Here is a 23,905-nt window from a genome sequence, read left to right as displayed (position 1 = left end):
CAAAGATGTCAATAGAGGTCTATTGCAACATTTCCTGGTGGCAATGAGATTGGTGATTCCTAGGTTGTGGAAGTCTACTTCTCCGCCCACCAGGTTGATGTGGGTCGAGGAAGTGGATCGAATCAGACGCATGGAGGAACTTAGGGCATTAGATAACAACCAAATAGATGTTTATCATAAGACCTGGTATAAAATGGTAACATTCAGCTTTCCCTCTTGCTCCCCCCTTCTGTCTCTCTTTCCAAATTTACTTGTATTATTGGCTATATGTGTTTTCTTGTTGTTTTTTAAATCAGAGGCTTACATGAGTATAACTCTTTGCTATAACTAATTATGGGGCTACGATCATGTGCCCGTATTTTGGTGCTCTTTCTTTGTTTGTTTCTTAATAAACGTTAATTGAACCATAAAATAATTTATTCTAAAATTTTCTTCAAAATTTGAGAGAGTGCTATTCGATTTGTGATCTTGCTAGCATTGTAATAAAACAAAAGGACACTTATAAAATGATGCCAACACAAAGCTGAGATATGGTAAATGTTAGCTAGTAACTAATTTGGGGCGAAGACTATCTGTTAGAAAAAGTATGCAATTTTCAAAATTTTCCGTTTTTCAAAATGTTTATCAAATTCACCTTTTTTCATAAATATATTCAAAATATATCAACCAAAAGTACAAAATTTCACAGAAAAACAAACTCAAAAATAATTGGGTAAGTTAAAGCATTCGAAATTTATAACCAGATAAAGTGACAAATGCTGGTTTTGACAAATAGCCTTTGGTCATCAAGGCATAAATGAGGTTGGTCACTGAGGGGTTAATTAGAGCACATTAGACACTGCCTTTGACCCAACTTATTTTGCTATAACAACACTATTACGATGTATTTTTTGTATGAATATGATAGCGTCTAGAACTTTATGTATCTCATATATTGTATATTCATAATTGTATTAACCGGTTCGCGACCGCCCACCGTGTATTCACGACAGCGGTCGCGTTCCGATGCATGGAGAGGGCTCGCGGGCCGAGCCCTCTCCATAGCCGGTAAGTCTCTGCTGCATATTGCAGCAAAGGCTTACCGGTAACACCCGCGATCGGTGCCGGCACCGATCTCGGCGCATAAACACATTAGGTATCGCCGCGTCCGAAAATGCCTGATCTATCAAAATATAATAACGGTTTTTCACTGCGTTTAACCCCGTAACGGAAAATCGCGTCCAAAGTCAAAACTGGCACTTTTTTGCCATTTAAAAAAAAATTCAAAATTCTATAAAAAGTGATCAAAAGGTCGTACAGTCCTAAAAATAATATCATTGAAAACATCATCAAAGGTCGCAAAAGATGACACTACCGTCAACTCCATACAACGAAGTATGGAAAAGTTATAAGCACAAGAAGACGGCAAAATAAAAAAAAAAATTTTTGTTCATGAGGTTTTAATTTTTGTAAATGTATGAAAACATTATAAAACCTACACAAATTTGGTATCTCTGTAATCGTACTGACCCAAAGAATAAATTAGATGCGTCATTTGTGCCGTGAAGTAAAAGCCGTAATATCCAAGCCCACAAGAATACGACACAAATGCGTTTTTTCACCATTTTCACTGCATTTGGAATTTTTTTCCCGCTTCTCAGTACATGGCATGGAATATTCAATGCAATCACTATGAAGTGCAATTTGTTACGCAAAAAACGAGCTGTCACATAGCTTTTTACGTGTAAAAATAAAAAAGTTCTAGATTTTTGAAGGTGGGGAGTGAAAAATGGAAATGAAAAAACGGGAAAGGGCCCGGTCCTTAACCGGTTAAAGCCAAAATCATACAGAAATACATCTTAAAAAGTTTTCCACCATCTACTGAGTGTTGTACATTCTAGTGCCTGTCAGTGAGTGCTTTCATGAACTTTCATATATTTGTATATATATATACTCGAGTATAAGCCTAGGTTTTGAGCACAAAAAAATGTGCTGAAAACCCTAACTCGGGTTAAAAAATATAGGTTTTACCAGGTTTTTGTGGTAAAATTAGGGGCCTCGGCTTATACTTGGGTTGGCTTATACTCGAGTATATACGGTATTCACACATGGCTGCATGTGTTAAGTTTGTCATGCAGTTTGTCAAAACAGTGCTTGCTAGTGAGTTTCCCAATAAATATATATATATTTCTGTGTTTACTAGACACAACCCTTCTTTCCTAGCATATATTCACACATGGCAGAACTGCCACAGTAAACTTGGCTACATAAATTTAGTTTCCTATTATTTTAGAACATTTCTTTATAATGAACATGGATTTTTGTGAACTTCACTCAGACAAAAAAAGACAGTTAGGAAATGTTTGCAACAAAACTGCTATATGATAATCCACACAGTCCTCCTAGGAGGCTTTAACACAAGTATCTTGAGCATCTTTTCATAGCAATAATTACGTTGAGTAAACAATTACCAATCTCCAAGATTTTTTTTTTTCAAATAAGCATCAATAGATACAAATGCAAGAACATACAAATTGAAATAGTATCTTCCATTTTAAATACAAATTGAAGATACAAATCCATAGAAGATACATTAAGGACATTAAGTGTCTTTTATATCATTATTCATATTCGTCTATTCCTGAAGATACAAATGACAAACAAGTACATAAAATATAATGCAACATAGTAAGGATGCCCTTTATAGAAATACTGTTTATCAGAATTTAAAAAAATATAACCTCTATATGTAAGACTTGCTAAATAGATAAATATTTGTTCATTACTTACCCAACACACAAGAAAGTGGTAAGAAATTCTGAGATTTTGACTAGTTAAATTTAAAACAAATACCTTATAGTCAAATGCAATAATATATGCAATTTACAAAAATCCAGAACACTGGATTAGTTACAAAATTTTCCAGTAACTAAAAGGAAGAATGAGGTGAGTCTGTTTAACAGGACAAAAACAGATGCTGAAGTTATGACCTATAAAGGAGGGTTCTCATATACAGAGTGACGATGCATTTGAACCCCTCCCAGACATTCCTAAACCTTTCAGGAAAAGCAAAGGAAATAAAGGAAAAATAGAGATAAGAGTGATACATTAACCAACAGCTATAGATTTTATACAAATTGTATTATTGAGCATAAATTTGCAGATCTCCAAAAATTGTACAATACTTCCTACAATACTTTTCAGCACCCTAATGACATTAGGTTTTATAAATATTTATAAATATGTTATAAATATTTGTAAGGTTGTGTTTCATCGGCTCCCCCTCTTCTGCCTAGCAAAAGGCAAAGGAAATTACTTGCAATTACTCTGGCGGGCAGGAAGCATGTTGATCAAAAAAATAATACTGCATTTATTTATTTTGGAAACTCGAGTAAACCTTGGCACAATACAAAGGATTGCCACACCTTACTCTGTCTGGTATCCTAGTACTAAAACTTAAGTAAGCTAAACCATGAATACTGCATATTCTGTGTAAAAAAAAAGTTAATTTTACAATGGGCATTATACAATTTAATAGAAATGTTTAATCTTTATTTTCAATACATTAGAAAACAAATATAAACCAGACCAGACATAAATGGGACACAATGATAAAAGAAATGTCATTAGGATCCAGATATTGCATATAGCAAATACAGAGATCATTATTCACACTTCAGTGCATGAAGTCCTAAATTCAAAGCACTCTTTTGTGTCATCTAGTATATCCTACTTCTACATTTAGGGTCGGGCTGGCTCACCGTGTACACAGAGACCTGCAGACTCCGCTCCCTGCTAACTTTGTTTGGGATTACTATGATGATGCAGAGAACATTGTTTCTCTGCTGCAGCTATGTGAAAGGAAGAGGAGAGTTGCTGGGGAGAAGGGATCATTTGGTGTTTTAATATATATTTGTTTAAATTACACACAAAGGGAAGTAGGGTACCAATGAGGGGAAGGTAAGGGGTCCACATAATGAGGGGAAGACTTGTATATATGAGAGGTGCCCTCAATAAGAGTGTTAGATACCACGCGGCGCACAATAAGAGGGGGGAGATGAGAGGGGCACAATGGGTTAACAATATGAGGAGGAGATGTGGTGAGCCACACTGAGAGGTGAGAGACACAAGGGGGCCACAACAATAAAAGGGGAAATGAGAGTGGCCTTACTATGAGGGAGAGGTAACAGGAGCCACAATGTAAGGGGCCTACAATATGAGTAGGGCCCAAAATATATGGAAGAAATGAGAGGGGCCGACAATATCAAGGGGTTCTAGAGAGGTCCCACAATATGAGGAGGAGATTGTGGAGGCACAGATTGCTTTTGATAAGAGGTCATACCTAATGCTGGACCTAAGGGCCATGTTCACAAGATGAGATTTAATAGCATTTTGAAACGCACCCCAGCACATTTGGGATAACTCATCTCTGAGCGCAGATGTGTCTAAACCTTGCTTGTGTTAAACGTGTTTTGCCTACTTGTGTTATGCAGTGTTTAAACCTGGGGGGGGGGGGGGGTTTAACAATGTGTCTCAGGTGCTACCAGTCTCTAGCTAGAAAACACTAGTCTTTTTGCAGCCCCAGATTTATAACTGTGATAATAAAATGTGATGCAGTCTAAGGCCGTCAGTTCCTACTTTAAACCTAATTTTAGTTGGTCTAAAGCAATTGTATTCCATTTTGCCATGATTCGCGGCAAAAACAGAATAGAACAAGTAGGCACACAAACCTAAGGACCTTCCCTGCTGTATACAGGAGAAACTGAAGGACCTGTGTGATGTCATCATCACATGAGCCGCCCACTTCTCCTCTATACAGCCTCCTGGGAGACAGAGCTGCTCAGTGCTGACAGTGAGGAGAAACTATAATTGGGGGCAGCAAGGGGGTTAACTAGAACTGGGGGCAGCAAGGGGGGGTAACTAGAACTGGGAGCAGGAAGGAAGAGGAATTATAGTAGTTATATTCTTGTACATAGGGGGCAGTATTATAGTAGTTATATACTTGTACTTAGGGGGCAGTATTATAGTAGTTATATTCTAGTACATAGGGGCAGTATTATAGAAGTTACATTCTTGTACATAGGAGGCAGTAATATAGTAGTTATAGTATTATAGTGGTTATATTCTTTCACCTCAGGCAGCAAAAAGGCTAGAATCGTGCAGCATATAATAAGTATGAATACCTGGTTGGCTGCAGGTAGGGCACAGTACTGGGTACTAGCAGAGCCACTTTGTGCAGCCAATTATTCACGATTATTATCTGCTGCATGGGTTCAGACAATTTTCACCATCATTAATATTGTCTTGTTTGTACCTCTGCTCTGAGGTTTAAGTTACTTATTATACAAATGCAGTATTATACAGTAGTGGTTTCTGGGGGAGTATTTTCTCTGTACTATGGCTTTTGGGGCATTTAGGGTTTTGGTTAATTGTGCAGCCCCCTGAAGAGGAGCTCTAAGACAATGCGGTCCATGGGCTGCAAAGGTTGTACACCCCTGATCTAAAGGATTTGGCAAAATTTAGACCATATTTACCGTAGGCCACACCGCTTTCTGAACACACGCCTGTGTTCTGAAGGACACCCTCAATTGACAAAAACAGGTGTAAAACCCTTGATAAACCTAATGCAAGGCATTTTAGACAGTTCTTTTGGTGCAAATGCACAAGAATTCTGGTGCAAGTAGGTTAATAAATTCACCCATATGTGTCTCCCTTATGTTTAAAAAAGCTATGCAAACACAATGGAAAATAATGCTACATAAAACACATCTGCTTTCTTTTACCATAACTATCCCCTTCCCACCTCTGGATGTATGTAGGACCCAGCACCAGTAGGTCGGCAACAGAAGCAGCAGGTGCACCTATCGCTGATCGCGAGTGTTAAGCAATCAAGCATGACCAGAGCTTACAAGGGTCTTTGCCTAGGGATTGGATCCCCCATGCCGCTTATCGGTAGATCCTAACCTCTTCAGGGCAGCCCCGAAGTCGGCCAATTGCCCAGGGTCTGTCCAATGCTTACAGCCGTCAAAACCCTCACACTGTCAACCGTCTGAGCATGTGTCTGCATGGCAGACAGTTTACACTATAACACATTAGTATTGTAGTGCAATCTTTTGGACTTGAACCAGCGATCAGAGCATAAAAAACCCCCCACATATTTGGTATCATTACAACCATAACAATCTTTATAATAAAATAGAATCATTATTGGAAAAACATGATTTAAAAAGTTAAACGCTCCAAAATAAGCCTGCTAAAAAGAACTCTTCTTATAAATAAACGAGGCCTGCTCTACACCCACTCTAGCCTCTGAGGGTAATTAGCAAATATACTAAATTAAGTTTTAAAACAAATAAGCAATATTGGGGAAATCTATTTACTGTGCAAGTTTTCCTTTAAGGGGATCAAAATGTAAGGGTGAATCTCGTCCACAAACATATTTAGATCTAAATATGCATAGCACTAGTCAATGATCATGATTTTTCACTTATGAGAGCATCATATTACTCATTGGCCAATGGAAATGTGCCTTAAAATTGATTTAAGGGCTTTGCGCCAGTTTTCTGACGGGCTTTGCACGTTCTTTTAGGTGTGCAGCTTGCACTGGTATTTAAGAAGTCTTTGCACCACAAATGTGTTGCACGTGGCCGTTTTGTGGTGCAGCTGCATTAGCCACCATGCAACACAAATTAGGGGTTTTTCCGACACGCAGTCTGACTATGCGCCTGATTGAACATGCAAAGTCTGTCGCACGCCCTATGTTAAAGGTGCACCACAAAAAAGTTGGTGAACTTTGTCAGGCCAGTGCAGGGAAGCAACAGATTCATGATTTCTGGCGCACGTTCTTAATGAATCAGTACAAACCACAAGCAAAAATTAGTGTGTCATAGGGCAAAGTACAAAAAAGTAGAAACAATCTTTATTGGGTTAATCTTTATTGGGTTATTTGTTTTAAAACTTAATTTAGTATATTTGCTAATTACCCTCAGAGGCTAGAGTGGGTGTAGAGCAGGCCTCGTTTATTTACAAGACAAACTCACAATTAAAATCAATTAAAAAGTACAAAGTACATACAAAAAATGCCACATTGGTTACACAGGTAAGTATCGCCAACAACAACCCCTCACACACTGAATATAGTATTCCCAAAGATAACTTGTAAACACCTGACTGTGTGCTAGCTAGTCCCAATGATGGACAAAAGGATAAACACAATTAAAGTGCATGATATACAAGGGTGAATGGGTCCTGCATGAGGCCTAGATACATTACGCTGGACATGGAATCATGGTGTTCCAATCGGTGGAGAAAAGATCACTGGGTGAGATAACGGAATGAAGGTGGAGGGGGTGGAGGGCTCCCCACGCGTTCCGTCTCCTGCTAGGAGACTTCCTCAGGGGTAGAAGTGAGGAACCCCTGAGGAAGTCTCCTAGCAGGAGACGGAACGCTTGGGGAGCCCTCCACCCCCTCCACCTTCATTCCGTTATCTCACCCAGTGATCTTTTCTCCACCGATTGGAACACCATGGTTCCATGTGCAGCGTAATGTATCTAGGCCTCATGCAGGACCCATCTTTTCCCTGTGACTGGGGAGACTAAGGAGCTGAGCAGCAGCAGTTGTGCTGTGTCCTGCCGTCCTGACAGCTCGGCCCCCGCACAACTGCTGCTGTGGAGTTATTGTGGAGGTGCAGGTGACCTGTTCTGTGTGTGACCCCGAGCAGTGCAGCAGCGGGACAAAGCCCCTCCCTGACCTGATGCTGATTCTCTGTAGCCGGGTAACAGTGGGCGGAGCTACTGGAAGCCACGCCCACTCCCCATGCCGATGTCTGTGTGATAGTTGTGGCAGATATGAAAGGCTGGGGCTGTACCAGAGGACAAGGTGACAACAGAACAACCAGGGACCTGGGGTCTGACTCCATAGTGAGTAATCACATCAGTGTAACACCTGCAGCAGCCTGATGCCCAGGCAGGGTTATACATGGAGGGGCATATACCATGTATACAATGTGTAAAGGCAGCCTTACATTTTAGGTGATAGTGGCCTTCTACTTTCAGTCAGTTTCTGAGACCATAATGATTTTTGGTGGATATGGCCAACCCTTGCCAATCATGGTCACAGCTAGTTGCAAGGAGCTTCAATTTTCCGCATTGTTGTTGGGCTGTTTGGGTGCGGGACTCACGGTAGAACCAGAACGCGGACATCGTGACTGCCCATCTTTAGCGGCCAGCGTTGTCCACAATCAGATCTGCATGACCAGCATCACCACCCATGTGTGGTCAGGGGTGGTCTGGGGCGTCATCCATGGTCTGGAAGGGGTTGCTGGGGGTCATCTATGGTCTGGACAGAAGGAGTCTTGGGCATCAGCCATGGTCTGGATGGGGGTGAGGGGTCTGGGGTGTCAGCCATGGTCTGGACAGGGGTGAAGGAGGTCTACGGTGTGAACCGAGGTCTGGACAGAGGTCTGGGGGGGGGGGGTCTGGGGTGTCAGCTGAGGTCTAGACATGGGGAATCTGGGGTGTCAGATGAGGTCTGGATAGGGGGGGGATCTGGGGTGTCAGCCAAGGTTTGGACAGGAGGGCAGGGGGGGGGGGGGGTCTGGGGTGTCAGCTGAGGTCTAGACATGGGGGATCTGGGGTGTCAGATGAGGTCTGGATAGGCGGGGGATCTGGGGTGTCAGCCAAGGTCTGGACAGGGGTGCTGGGGTGTCAGCAGAGGTCTGGAAAAGGGGGTGGGGCTGGGGTGTCAGCCATGGTCTGGAAAGGTGGGGGGGCGGCCATAGTCTGGTCTGAAATTAATACAATTGTCTCAATTGGCTTTTTAAGCACACAAAACACTGGCTGCAATCATATTCATGCATAAATGGATGATTGCAGGCAGTATTTATTTATATGCATTACTGAAAATTTCATACTCCTCCTCGCCTAAAAATACTCCTCAAAAATGGTGAGAGGAGTATTATTACCCTTCTGGAAAAATGTTTGTGCGACCTCTGGACCCATCAGTTTCAAGTTATGCCACTGCTGGACTCATTGGACTGTTGGCACATTGGACTCTCTGAGCCTCCTCTTTCAATGCTTAAATGAAGCTTGAATAACACCACGGCTTCATAGTAAAAGCTGCGTACCTACAACTGTTATGCAGTGAAGCTAGGGTGTACTACTCTGACTACTACGAGCATCAAGAGCCTGGACCAAGCTGAGTACAAATATTTGGGTTTTTTTATGCGGTCACAAACAGTAATCATACAGGGCTACAGGAACACTAAAACACCAGTCCATAAGGATCTTTGGGTGGTTTAGTGTCCTAAATCCACCTGACAGCTTCCCTTTAAGTCTACAACAAGATGTATATGGTGAAAGCCGTCACTTTCAGATTACAGAGCTGGCAACAGGCATACAGGATTGTGGTAGTAGTACTGATCTGTGCCCATATGTACAGGATACATGTGCTGGTTAAAACTTAAATCAGCAGCAGGATAACACAAAAGAACCAATATACAACCTAACAATATTCCTCGGTCAAGTTGTGTTACCCTGCTGCTGATTTAGATTTTGCACAGTGCATTACAGCAATTTGGAGTTCTTATTTTGATCAATGATTGTTGTACAGCATTTTCTGAAGTTCTCACCTGTTGTGTTATAGAACAGAAACCCATATACACGTATTTTACCTTTGGCTTATCTCAGTTCTCTCATGCTGAATGAATGATAGCTGTGGCCAGCCTTATCATGCAAGTGCAACACCTCTGCCGATGTGCGGGCAGAGGAGTGTTTGCGAATAAGGCCTTCTTAGCAGGTGATGGGGTGCTGTGGTGGTGGTCTGGTGACTTGAACCCTATTGGTAGGCACTTGTGGGCTATATTGTACCCTGCTTTGGGTATTGGTAATACTTTTACCACCTACTATTTGACTATCCTTCATGTGCCTGTTTGTGATATCCCACTGTGGAATGTATTGTTTCTATTACTTTTGACCACCACCCTTTCTGTTTTGTTGTTTCTGTGGTTTTAATCATGTTTTTATTACATTTTTGGAGTGTCAATTTGTTGCATAATAAAGTCTGAATTGATTTCATAATAATATGGTATTTGTATATTGATAGTGGTAAACTACTTAGATCCTATATACTGCCTTTTGGTATTTACTTCTTAGCAGGTGAGCCTGCACAACTCGCCTTAAGGGTAAAACAGAAATTCAGAGGTAAGTAGCAGCTGTAGATCAGGCAAGGGTTAAGTGGATGTGATTCTGTCTACAAATTGTATTGCACCATGTACACTGGAGTGTGATTGCAGAGTTAGCCCCCACCTGACCAGGATAACACAACCCCTGGACAGGGAGGGGCTAGGTCTCTTAGGCCCAGGAGATTTTGAAGTCCCTTGAGTTCCAGAAAGAAAATATCTGAGAGCACATGCTCTTACCACAGGCCTCTTAGGCCCTAGCTCTCACTATAGAGCACATCCTGTTACACAGACAGAAAAAGGAGGGAAACAGTGTATGTCCACCATCAGGGCTAACACTCAGCTAAACCCAGGGAAAGAGCTTCACCTTTCCCAACTGGACACAGCTCCATCCCAGCCTGCATCTGCTACCAAGCTGGTGAAACCTATTCGTGGGGACCACTCTCCATGACCACTCCAGTAATCCGGAATCTCCAGTAATCCGGAATCTGTACCAAGATAGTTTTTGGCCTGCAGTTGTTCTAATAAAGAACCGTGAGTTACTCTGCATAAAATTGCCTCCGTCTGATCCCTTCATAAGGCTGTACCACTAAGGGCTCCCTATCCATCACCCAGGGACATATCTTACAGACACTCAGGGGTTGCCCCAGGGAGAAACCAGTACATCGGGCTCTCCCTCCATATTTCTTGCACACACCCTCCGGTCCCCATACCAAGCACCATGACCAAAGCATGACTAGGCCGCAACCGCCAGCCACTCCGGATTCTGGGCCTCGGCTGCCTCCAGGTCCCCAAAAAAAAGTTAGGCCCCGGTGGGGGTTGTTGCACAAGCAAGTGACAATTTGGCTTACAATTAATTACTGCATACAATATTAGGAACTGAAGCGATATATACTATTTACAACTGGGTATCGACCTGTGTAATGTTTGTGTTGTCAACTCAACCTTTTTTCACTATTGGGTAATGGATATAATGAAGCCACCAATTTCATATTACAGAGCTGGCAACAGGCATACAGGATTGGGGTAGTAGTACTGATCTGTGCCCATATATACAGGATACATGTGCTGTGCAAAACTTAAATCAGCAGCAGGGTAACACAAAAGCACCGATATACAACCTAACCACATTCCTCGGTCAAGTTGTGTTACCCTGCTGTTGATTTAGGTTTTGCACAACGCTTTACAGCAATTTGGAGGTCTTATTTTGATCCATTATTGTTGTATAGCATTTTTGGAGGCTCTCATCTGTTGTGTTATAGGACAGTAACCCATATACATGTACTTTACCTTTGGCTTAGTTCTCATGGTGCACGAATGATAGCTGTGGCCAGCCTCACCATGCTAGCAATTGACTATTTGGCTTTAATTAATTACTGTTTAGAATATTTGGGACTGAAGCGATATTTGATATTTTGTGATTTGTAATATTTTTGGTCCGTTGTAGCCAGGGCCGGTTCTAGACAAAGTGGGGCCCTGGGCAAAACTAAAAGTGGGGCCCCGAAATAAAAATATTTTATGACCAGTCAGCAAGAGGCTCCCTTTAGTCTGGTAAAACAAACTGTAATATTGGATATTTTATAGATGATAGGGAGATTGATGGGCAGCATGGTGGCTCCGTGGTTAGCACTACAGCCTTGCAACGCTGGTCAACATCTGCAAAGAGTTTGTATGTTCTCTCTATGTTTGCGTGGGTTTCTTCCGGGACCTCCGGCTTCATCCCATACTCCAAAAAATTACTGGTAGGTTGATTAGACTGTGAGCCCTATGGGGAAAGGGACTGATGTGACAAGCTCTGTGCAGCGCTGCGTAATCTGTGTGCGCTATATAAAGAAATTATTCATTATTATTGTGACAGTGATAGAAGATAAATGTGATAGAGATTTCTAGATGCAAAACTATAAAGTAGATGATATATACAGTAGATGGATATGAGAGATAAATACAATAGAAGAGAAATAGAAAATTGATGAATAGATAGAGAAAAAGCGAGATATATAAATGGTCAGATTATATGAAATAGATAGCTAGACAGATAGATATATAGACAGGAGATAGATGATAAGCATCTTCACCCGGGAATTAAACAAACGGGTATTAACACACACCCCCAGCATTTCTAGATATTTTGTTGCGTTATTGACCAAAGCAATCTTTACAATTTTGACATTTAAAAATAAAATCAAAATTACAGCAAAAAGAATCAAAGTAAACCCAACAAACCACATATTTCCTGAAAGCAGACACTTGCCCCATTTTCAAAATTGCATTAAAGAGTTTATAGACATAGGCGCCTTCATGCAAACTGAAACATTTTATAAAAAATACTTAAAATTTGACTTCGATGGCAAAAAATTTGTTCCAAACAGAAAATATTTACCTTTCCATCTCCAAAATGTAATAGATGGACATGTGTAGAGTTCACAAATGTCCCATATTGATATGTTCACATAAATAAATCCACAGACAACCAGGCGATGCATTTGGATGCATTTGGCAATTAACATTCAAAATTTTCTCTAAAATATGTACAAATCCAGAATACTTATATAAAGAAAATATACTTTCCTAAAACAGTAAGATGTGAGGAGATCAGACAGACCCCACATGTGTATATTCACCAAAATATGCAGCAAAGGGACCTTTAAATCCACAGGGGACACCAAACAATTTTTGCAGAAAATTGCATGGAGCGTTACACAGATCTATCATTGTATGCTCCAGCCGGAGACGTCAACCCCAGCTCAGATTGTGGAGAAGGATGTTTTGGACCGTTTTCTGAGGGCCTTACCGGGTGAGATCCAACAATGGTTGGGACATGGGGACCCCTTGGATGCCGAGGCACTGGTGGGGTTGGTGGAGAGGTTTTGTGCCACTCAGTCCCTAACAAAGAGAGCCCCTTATACCCGGGTGTTCCCTAAGGCATGAAAGGTCGTGTCGCCCACGAGTCCTCGGGGCAAGACAACTCCCAATGTCCGGCATGTACCCCAGGGGAGGAGGAGGGGGGAGGCTAACACCTGTTGGACCTGCCATGAGCCAGGTCATATTGCAGCCCATTGCCCCAATTCCTCAGACTGCAGTTCTGCCCGAAGGGTTTCTCTCTATGCTGCCCCAGTCTACACAGCTATTAGCCCCGATTCTGCTGATGAGCGCCACCTGTGCCGAGTGACTGTGGCAGGGCATCCAGCATTGGCCCTGCTGGACTCGGGTGACCTTGATTAATGGGTCCCTCATAGACCCCAAGACTTTCACAGGGCACACAATTGGTGTCCTGTGCATCCATGGGGACGTAAAGGACTATCCCACTACAGTTATTAACTTCCAGACCACCTGTGGAGAGACGCTACATGAGGCCGGGGTTGTCATGAATTTGCCCCACGACCTCATCTTGGGACGGGACTTCCCCATGTTCTGGACTTTATGGCGGGGAAGCCATGAGTTGGGGGTTCCTTCTCCTGTGTCGTCTGGTCAGATCTCAGAACCCAAGCCTGATGACTCAGACTCTGGGGTTCCTGCCATAGGGGTGACCCCCACAGAAGAAGAACATAGTGTAATATCTCCCCTAGATGTTATGGCAGGCGAAACTGAGGAGGTAGTGACAGGGCCACAGTTGTCAGATCTGGAGGTGTCCCATGACAACTTTGGTACTACACAACTCCAGGACCCCACTTTGGTTCGCACCAGAGAAAACATAGTCAAGATTAATAGAGTACCTCAACACCCAGGTGCGGAAAAGTTGTTTCCTAGAATGATGGTTAATCAAGAATTGTTGTACCGAGTTGATCAGGTGCACGGTGAAACCCGGGAGCAGTTAATGGTACCTCAGCCATATCAGTCAGATGGTAATAGACCTTGCCCATAAGCATGTGATGGGAAGGCACCTAGGTACAAAAAAAACACTGGAACCCATCTTGCAGCGTTTTTATTGGCCCGGAGTGTATGATAGGGTAAAAAGGTATTGTGAAACTTGCCCTGAGTGCTCCCATGGTACACTTTCGAAGTCCATTGGTACCTCTGCCCATTATTGAGGTACCCTTTGAAAGGGTCGCTATGGATTTGGTGGTTCCGCTGGTTAAATACGCTCGGGGGCATCAGCATATCTTGGTAGTCATGGACTATGCTACCTGATATCCTGAGGTCATCCCCCCACGGCACACCTCTGCGAAACTAATTGCTAAGGAATTGTTTGCCATGTTTTGCCGGGTGGGACTGCCCAAGGAGATCCTCACAGACCAGGGGACCTTTTTATGTCAAAGGCAACCAAGGAGCTATGTCGGCTCTTCAATATTAAACAGTTACGCACCTCTGTGTACCATCCTCAGATGGATGGATTGGTAAAACGGTTCAACAAAACTCTAAAGAGTATGCTAAAAAAAAGTTGGTGAACAGGGATGGGAAGGACTGGGATGTACTCTTGCCATATTTAATGTTCGCCATCCGAAAAGTCCCACAAGCCTCTACTGGGTTTTCGCCCTTTGAGTTAGTGTATGGCAGACATCCCAGGGGCCTTCTGGATATAGCCAAAGAGACATGGGAACAAGAGCCCACCCCCCACAAAAGTGTAATAGACCATATCGCAGATATGCAGGACAGGGTGGCGGCCGTCATGCCCATAGTCAAGGAGCATATGGAGGAGGCACAAAGAACCCAAAGTCGGGTTTATAACAGGTCAGAAAAAGTAAGGACCTTTAATCCCGGTGATTGTGTGTTGGTGCTAGTCCCCACTGTGGAAAGTAAGTTTCTCACTAAGTGGCAAGGACCGTATGAGGTGCTAGAGAAGGTAGTAGAGGTAAATTACAGGATACGTCAGCCCGGACAGAGAAAACCCGAGCAGACTTATCATGTAAATCTGTAAAGGCCTGGAAAGACAGAGAGAGTCTGCTTACAGAGATGGTTCTGGCTAGTCCACCTCCTGCACTACCCTCAAAGGCTGCAGATAAGCCAGTGCCGGATGCAGAAGTGCGAATAGCCCATACCCTTACCAAAGGGCAACAGCGAGAGGCTCGAGAGTTTGTAGTAAGGAATACAGATGTGTTCTCAGAGTTGCCTGGTTACACATCTGTAATAAAACATTATATTGTCACTGAGCCAGGGGTAAAGGTAAGATCAAGGCCGTACAGAGTCCCTGAGGCTCGTAGACAAGCCATATCAGAGGGGGTTCAGAAGATGCTGAAGGGTTATTGAGCAGTCCAAAAGTGAGTGGGCCAGTCCAATTGTTCTAATCCACAAACCTGATGGAACGTTGCAATTTTGAAACAACTTTAGAAAATTGAATGAGGTGTCTAAGTTAGATGCCTATCCCATGCCACGGGTTGACAAGCTTATTGAGAGACTAGGGGGAGCTCGGTGCTTCACCACCCTGGATCTAACTAAAGGCTATTGGCAGATAGGGCTAAAGAGAAGACAGCCTTTATCACCCCTGAGGGCCTTTTTCACTATGTTGTGTTACCATTTGGGCTTTATGGGGCCCCCGCCACCTTCCAACGGTTAACGGACATAGTGTTAACATAGGAGATACGCTTCAGCCTATCTGGATAATATTATCATTTACAGCCAAGACTGGGAGAGTCACTTGGTCAAGGTACAGGCCGTAGTAAACTCATTAAGGGCAGTGGGCCTGACCGCAAACCCCAAGAAGTGTGCGCTGGGAATGGAGAAGAAATACTATTTGGGGTATGTGATCGGTCGAGGGATAGTTAAACCTCAGGTCAACAAGATCGACGATATACAGGGTTGGCCTTAACCAGTGAGCACCAAACAAGTCAGCGTGTTCCTGGGCATTGTTGGGTACTGCCGACGGTTTATACCAAACTTTGCCACCGTGTCCGCTCCCTTGACAGACGCGCTGAAGGGTGAAAGGCCTGTCATGGTGTGGTGGAATGAACAAGCAGAAGGTGCTTTTCAGGCATTGAAGTCTGCGTTGTGTGGATCTCCCGTCCTCATTACGCCAAACTTCAAGAGAGAGTTTGTTGTACAGACGGATGCGTCAGATGTAGGGCTGGGAGCTGTCCTCTCTCAGGAGGTGAATGGAGAAGAACACCCCATTACCTACCTAAGCAGGAAGCTCACGCCAGCAGAGAAAAATTACAGTATAGTAGAGAAGGAATGTCTGGCAATAAAGTGGGCATTAGAGTCCCTACGGTACTACTCATAACTGACCACTCTCCTCTCACATGGATGAGTAGAACTAAAGAGAGGAACACGAGGGTCACTAGGTGGTTCTTGTCCCTCAAAAACTTCAATTTCACAGTGGAGCACAGAACTGGGAAACTACAATGCGGATGCCTTGTCCCGAACGTATTGCTTAATGGTAGGAGTTCGACCCGGTGGGTCTGAACTGAGGGGGAAAGTATGTGAGAAAGTAAGAGGTGTTGTGAGGGAAAATCGCTATCTATCTTACAGGCAGATAAAATGCAGGTGGTAAAAGCCCTGGATTTGTCTGCAGTAACCCAAGGGTTAATGCAGATATATAGTAAGCAGGAATAGTCTGTTTGGTCCATGTTGGCCGAGCTAACATGGACACTTTGGTAATGTCCGTACTGGGCCTGCTTATTATGGAATAGGGGTAGGCTGGTAGTGGGACTCCTACTCCACCCAGTCTTTGGTCCTGGGCTTTTTTATAGCCCACAGGTGCGGGTCACAGGCCTCGTTAGAGCCTGATTTAGTCTACAGGCCAGAAGCAGTAGCAGAGGCACTACCTGGAGAGCTAAAGGCCAAGGCTGAGTTCACACAGCAAAGGTAACTGATTGCCTCCTGATATTCTGCTGGCCAAGAGCGTGTGCCAGCCAGCCTGGTACCCGTATAGCTAGGACCTGATATTGTATTAGGCAGTGCCTAGCCGTGCAGGATTTATTTTTGTGTTGCTTTATATGTGCCAAAACCAAGGCTGAAGTGTGAATAAAACACTTTATTTTGACTGCTTCCTGCACTACTACTACCAGGCATCTACCTGAGCAATTCCCCACAGTATCCATAAACCTCTCTAATGAGATAGTAAAAGTCACTATTAGATGTGCGCCATAGTATTATCCGCACAATAACAGAACCCTCCGCGCTTCATAAGAATTTGAGTGAGAACGTCATAACATAGGTGAAAATAATGGAGGATGGTGAAAAATAAAAACTTTATTCCAGAACATGTGTGTGTTTTTGGTGTTACATATAACTTTATGGAAATGTTCTGGGTAGCGGTGTTAATAATAAACATTTGGCGAAGAGGATCGAATGTTCATCAATTTTCGCAAAAAAAAAAAATTATCACGAAATAAAAGGCAATACGAGAGAAAGTGTGTTCTTAGAAAGTCTGCATGGAGAAGGGTTAAAAATATAAATATTAGTTGATATTATCCCCTCTCAAATTGTAGTAACATATAAAGTGAATATTTCCATTATCTGTGAGGTGCAGCAGCTCCAAATTCTCCCTGTAGCTGCCGGCTAAGAATCATGAGGGGGGGGGGGGGTACTTCAGGGGGCTGTATCTCTAGCTCTGTGACACATAGAACCTCACTTCTTTTTCCTAAGAAAGAAGAGAGTCTCCTCTTTTATATAAATCTATGAATTTGTAGTAGGAAAGTATTAGGAAAACGGAGACATTAACAGTTAAACTGACGTTGGGAGTGATTTTTATATATAAAAATGGCACCTGATATTCTCACTTTAAACCTGAATATCTTTGGATCCATGGCACCTAGAAAAAAGATTCAAAATTCATTTGAAAGAAGAGATTCTCCCCTTTCAGGAGTCCCTGGGCAAATGCCCACTCTGCCTACCCATACCGCCGGCCCTGGTTGTAGCACAGTCTTTTTCTCAGCAAATTGTCATTGGTTTTAGTGTGTGGGCCTGCTATATATTTATTAGCATAATTTGGTTGTGCACTCCTCACAGTTTATACATTAGTGTGGCTGGGTTATTTAACTTGAAATAACATAGATGCCATTGGCTATTTTAACCTTTTTGAGCCACAAAAATTTAACTTTTGTAGTGAAAAGTGCTGTGTTTAAAACTTCAGCAGGTGTTTAAAACTTTCAGGACTGGGAAGACTGTTTGTAGTGTCTTGTGACAATCATTCTTTGTAAGAAGATATTGGGGCTCATTAATTAAGGGTCCGCGGACGTTTTCGGGGATTGCACATCTGGGAAAGCTATTTAGAAGGGGATTGTGTCGCATGCGGATCTTAGCGCATCAGCGTCGGCTTTCAAGTGACACAAATTGGGGGGGCAGACAGTCGGACGATCCGACTGATTCGGACTGAGCATGGGATTTAAAGGGGTTATGCCACGAAACAATTTACTACAAAAAGCTGTCAAAGAGGTTAAAATATTTCAAAAATCTATCTGTAATGGTTACCTGGAAGTAAAAATACCTTTCTATTTGTTATTATGATGCTTGTTCAGCCTCTATTCTGTTCCACACAGAAGCAGATGTGGGAGGGGCCTAGCTGGGCACATGCACAGCACTGACAGCGGCAGTTATTCCACAACTCATTGGCCTCACCTCAGCGCTACAGAGTGCTCAGCCTTCAGAGTCTCCTTCCACCTGCTGTGCTCAAATAGTCCCTGCATTTTTCTAGACCTCCGACATATTTACACTTTACTGTCCGTCTGACCGACCATGATGCTGTGAGAATACATTGTTTTCCTCTACTTGTATGCACTGATTGTACAAAATTAGGTGCAATAACATGGACCTTTTTAGTTGTTTTTATGACTTTTACTAATAAACTTTTGTATTTTTGTATGTTACTTTGGGGCCGTTAATTGCATCTCTTTCTGTGAAAGAGATAGATAGGTAAAAAGATAGATGACAGGTGATAGATAATAGGACTTGGATAGATAAATAGGTGACAGCTTCTCACATGCTACTGATCTTTAGCTACTTCCCAGCTTATACTGTCCTCTTACACGTTAGCACGGTGTGTAATCTGACATGTAGCTAAACCTCCCCGTCCTCTTATGAAAAGATTGTAGGAAACTGTAAATCTTCTCTTTATTGATAGTAGACAGGAAAAGGTGAAACTATAGGATGAATAACAGTGTTATTCAGAATACATCAAATGATATGGTACATGGAATACAATATCTGTCATTCACAACAACATGAGGTAATACATCACTCATACTAAAGCTACAAACATGTCAGCATATACATGGATAATGTGCTCACCAACTATGCTGGAACAGGCAGTTTCTAATGAACTTGAGGTACAAACAAGTGATATGAAGTGGCTCCTCACACTGACAGACATGAGGAAAGATGGCTGCTGTTATTACAGACTACAGCAGTGATGGCGAACCTTTTATAGACCGAGTGCCCAAACTACAAACAAAACCCACTTATTTACCCTGATGTGCCAATGTGCCATTTTAAGCAGTAACTTATTGCTACCTGTTCTTCCACTTCTTTGATTGTATCGGCCGCCTGAGGCTACCAATACAATTGAAAGAAGGTGGGCAAATTCAGATTATCATAGTAGCTTCTCTCCAGGGTCTCTTTGTTTAGGAAGAATGGTGGGTCCAGCAGGACGACCTCCAAAGATAATGCAGCCAATGAAGTGTTGCTGTAAAATATTGCTGAGAGCAGCATCTCATAAGTTGCCTAGGACTGCAGGAAGATTTAATGGATTTGTTCCTGTTTGGTGAACTCAGTCCTGGGTTGATTGCCTGAGTGCCCACAGAAAGGGCTCTGAGTGCCACCTCTGGCACTAGTGCCATAGGTTCGCCATCACTGGACTACAGTAATAAGCAATCCCACAATGCCTCAGGAGATTTCCCATAGTGCATTGAAAACTACAAGCTAGGAAATGTGCTAAACCACCAGTAGATGGTGCTGTTGTCAGCCTTACACTGCAGACGGAAACCTAAGAAGCTAGATTTCTGCAGAGGACAGAACACTGCTAGTCAGGGACAGGGGCCCCTTTGCAGGAGAGCAGGGTAGCATGGAGGGACAGTGAATGGTGGAGAGTACAGGAGGAGGACTGCATCAGGAGAGATCAGAGCTCAGCCTGTTACTTGTGTTATCTCTGCAGCCTCCTGTGTGACCTGACTAATGGTGGAGGGAGGAGAGGGCTGCTATATTGCTATGATCTTTGTTAGGGGAGGAGGACTCTGTGCATCAGATGGCCATGTCTGGCTTCAGTTACCTTGTATCTGCTGCTGTAGGCTCCTATGGAGCTGGTAAGCAGTGGCCATCACAGCACAATCTCTGCCCCTCCTCCTCTCTCACTTACTATTGGCTGCAGCGTGTCAGCTGATCTCTCAGTGTGGGAGGAGCTGTGAGCCCGTGGAGTGATCTGTAGTGCAGAGCAGCTGCTGACTCCTTGTGCGCAGACTTGGCCAGATCAGCTGTAGCTCAGGACGGGACACAGCTACCAGCAGGGGGCGCCAGTAACCAGGACAAAAGGAGTTATCTCAGTAAGGCTGCAGATTTTGTAATAAGTGTAAATGGTGAAAGTACTTGTCACAAGGCATTGGACCCAATTACAGCCATTTGCTATGGTGACACAACCCCTTTAACTTTAAAATTGCAGTGCGAGACATGCACTTACATACACCAGGAAGAAGAAGGTGAACTCCGGTGGACCTGATCTGGGAAGCGGCACATTCAGTAAATCGGGCGCATGATCTTATTGAATGCACGGACAATGCACTTTCAGGAACTCCTCCGGACCGGTTAAGTAAATTTGCCCCATTCACTTTATTTTTAGTAATCAGCATACTCATTAGCTGTCAGTGGACAGAGGGGTTGCAAGTATTATCAGTTAACCCACAGTGGTTTTGGGTGCTTTCAAATCAGGTGGTACAATCTAATTTATTGATTACCATTTCTTGGTGTTTTTAGGTCTCTCCGGCTCCCAATTCTTGGTATATACTATTTATAACTCGCCCTTACAATAGGACACAGTGTCTCGCTTAGGTTCACACACACTTCAATTCACACACCCTCTCCTGTTTCTGTTATACTATCATCGGTACGAGATATGCTCTCTCACTATTCACTGTCTCACTAATGTCTATATGGATTGACAACCTGTCTCGCTAGATAGCTCATCAGTCTATTCCTTTCTGCCTGCAATAAAATCCCTATCATTGCCCTCCCCCGTGACATGTTTCGCCACTTAACGTGGCATCCTCAGGGATATTGGGGCAATAACTGTGATCTGCGCCACTCTAGACTTCTTATAACCTCTGTTTGTGACGTCAACACAGCTCGGAAGCCAAGGTACAGAACGGGACTGCGTAGTCTCCAACAGAGGAGTCCCCTTGAGGCAGGTTCAGCAATTCGGTCTCAGCAGAACATGCCCTGGCAGGTTCCTCAAAGATGGACCGGAATTCAGCAAGGAACACAGTGAGAGTAGCCGTGACCAGATTGTTCCTGTCCCAGAGGGGAACAGCCCATGCCAGGGCTTTCCCGGAAATAAGGTTGATCACAAAAGCTATCCTAGCCCGCTCCGTAGCGAACTTTGAAGGCATCAGTTTGATATGTAGGGAGCACTGAGTAATGAAGCCCCTGCCATATTTGGATGGCATGGATAGACGCAGCCTGGGTTCAGCAGTAGACAATGCAGCCGTAGTAATGGGAGTTACCACAGGTACAGGACACTGGTCCTGGGTAGCCAACAATTGCTGCAGGGTGGCAGTGAGTTGAGCAAGTTCCTGTCCTTGCGCAGCAGTTTGTTGAGACTGCTGGACCATGATGGTTGTAAGATCAGCCAGTTCAGGTAACGGAACCTTGGTGGGATCCATGGCTGTATCTTACTGTCAGGATCAGTGGTAGTGGATCCTCTGTACCACCGCGGAAGATGACATATGCCTATACCCAGGTTTTCACCAGAGCCCACCGCAAAGAAGATTGGACTTGGCGCGACTTTGTCCACGGTGGCGGGCAAGACGAAGTACAGAATCGTAAGGCAAGGGGACAGGCAACAGGCAAGAGACAGGCAGCACAGGATCAGAGTCAGGGATGTAGCGGAAGGTCAGGATGGGAAGCACAGGAGCGAGGTCAGGAATGGAATCGACGTCACAACGGAAAATCAGGATAATCGCACAGAGCATCAAACAAGCTTTCTCTAAGGCTATGAGGCACAAAGATCCAGCAAGGTGTACAGGGATAGGCAGGTTTATATAGAATTCTGGGAAATGCGGCAATTAAAGATGGGCTGGCCCTTTAAATTTTCTGAAGCGGCATGCTCGCCCTAGGAGCCAGTATACGCTTGCACAGCCGAAAAATCTGGAACAGGAGCGGGGACGGGAGCCACCGTGCCAATAAAGAGTATGATTTTGAGTGTTTTGTGTGTCAAGGATTCTCCAGTGACCCTCTTACAAGAAGGCCACAAAGGTAAATCCTTCGTTAAGTCCCCTAAGTCTTAAAGCTTTAATACAGTATTTCCATCTTGCCTCATTTAGTCGTAGTTGTTTATCAATCTGTCCACGTCTCGCACCCGTGTTTATTGAGTGTATTCCTCAGCACTTCGCTAATGTAGCATCTTTCTCAGTGCCTACTGTACTTAGATGTGAGGACATTCTTCTTCTCAGTTCTTGTAATGTTTTTCCTACGTATAGTTGTGGCCACTTACATTGGGCCATATACACTCACCGGCCACTTTATTAGGTACACCTGTCCAACTGCTCGTTAACACTTAATTTCTAATCAGCCAATCACATGGCAGCAACTCAGTGCATTTAGGCATGTAGACATGGTCAAGACAATCTCCTGGGGGGGCGTGGCTGGACCCTGGAGCTAATGGCTGCACATTAGGAGAGCTCCGTACCCCGGTGCCCGTTTAGCTTGTAAGGAGGGGAGATACCCTGGCCCCCAAAGTCAAAAAGACCCCCAGGAGGGGAGTAAAGACCCCGGGACTCCATCGGAATGGGCGAAACTTTACTCACCCGCTTTCTCCGCTCCACCGCTGCAGCCAGCTCGGACCCGCGGAAAGACAGGAAGGCCGGCGGCGCCTCGAGGAACCTGACACGGACCGCTGAGGTCCCCACTATGGCTCCCACTCCAGCAGCGGGTAAGCGAGGTCAGTCGGCAACCGCCGCACCGCTCCCGCACACTGCCCGCCATGCTCCTGCCACCACGATGCAGGCCGCGCCTGACCGCCATCTTGGCGCCCGGCCCAAGGAACAGCGCGGCTCTCCTGTGGCGCAGCAGCGCCAGAATAAGGCAGCTTCCCAGCGGACCCCAGACAAAGGTGACCGGCAGCATCTCATGGAAGGTGAGAAACCCTGCAGGGGCACTTGACCTCAGTCACAGGCCCCAGAAAAAGGGCAAAGCTCCATAGGCATAGAGCAGGAAGAAAATGGAGGACAGGGGAAGCGCTCTGAGGGCCTCCCCCTAAGATCACCCCAACTATCGCATCCAGGGGAATTTGTCCCTGGGGTCCCATATATCCCTAGGTCACAGTTGCCAGAGGACGAGTTGAGTGCTACCCCCACCCTCACTCGCTATGCAGCGCCCTCCCCAGAGTGGGCATCATCACCTGAGCCATACAGCATGGACGCTACAGCGGATAAGAGACCATCAACATCAGAACCGTACTGGCATGCTCATCTCCAGAATTTGCCTACTAAAGAGGACTTTAAATCCTTAATTGCTGAAGTCAAAGAGGCTTTTAAATCTGAAATTTCGGAGGTACGTTGTGATATTCAGTGTATGATGCAGAAAATTGATGTTCTGGAAGCTGCACAGGCGGACTCAAAGCGTCAGATTACACATACGCAACATGCTTTACATTCTCAATCTGTTAAACTA

General features: G+C 44.1%; 1 protein-coding gene across 7 annotated transcripts in view; it reads right to left on the bottom strand.

The window, feature by feature from the left end:
* The window catches only part of LOC140077151 (protein Shroom4-like), a 603,736-nt gene that overhangs the window by 349,125 nt on the left and 230,706 nt on the right, over nt 1–23,905 (bottom strand). Inside the window, exon 1 of one of the 7 annotated variants that reach the window (XM_072124070.1) lies at nt 2,770–2,924. The exons of the other annotated variants lie outside the window; for them this stretch is intronic. The gene's annotated coding sequence lies outside the window, so the exon portion shown is untranslated. Of the gene's footprint in view, nt 1–2,769; nt 2,925–23,905 lie in introns of those variants that run through there. 7 annotated transcript variants of the gene reach the window in all.

The sequence above is a fragment of the Engystomops pustulosus genome, chromosome 9, assembly GCF_040894005.1.
Source record: "Engystomops pustulosus chromosome 9, aEngPut4.maternal, whole genome shotgun sequence".
In the NCBI taxonomy this organism is placed as follows: Eukaryota; Metazoa; Chordata; class Amphibia; order Anura; family Leptodactylidae; genus Engystomops; species Engystomops pustulosus.
Note: the sequence above shows the minus strand (reverse complement) of the source record. Positions and strands in the feature narration are given on the sequence as shown.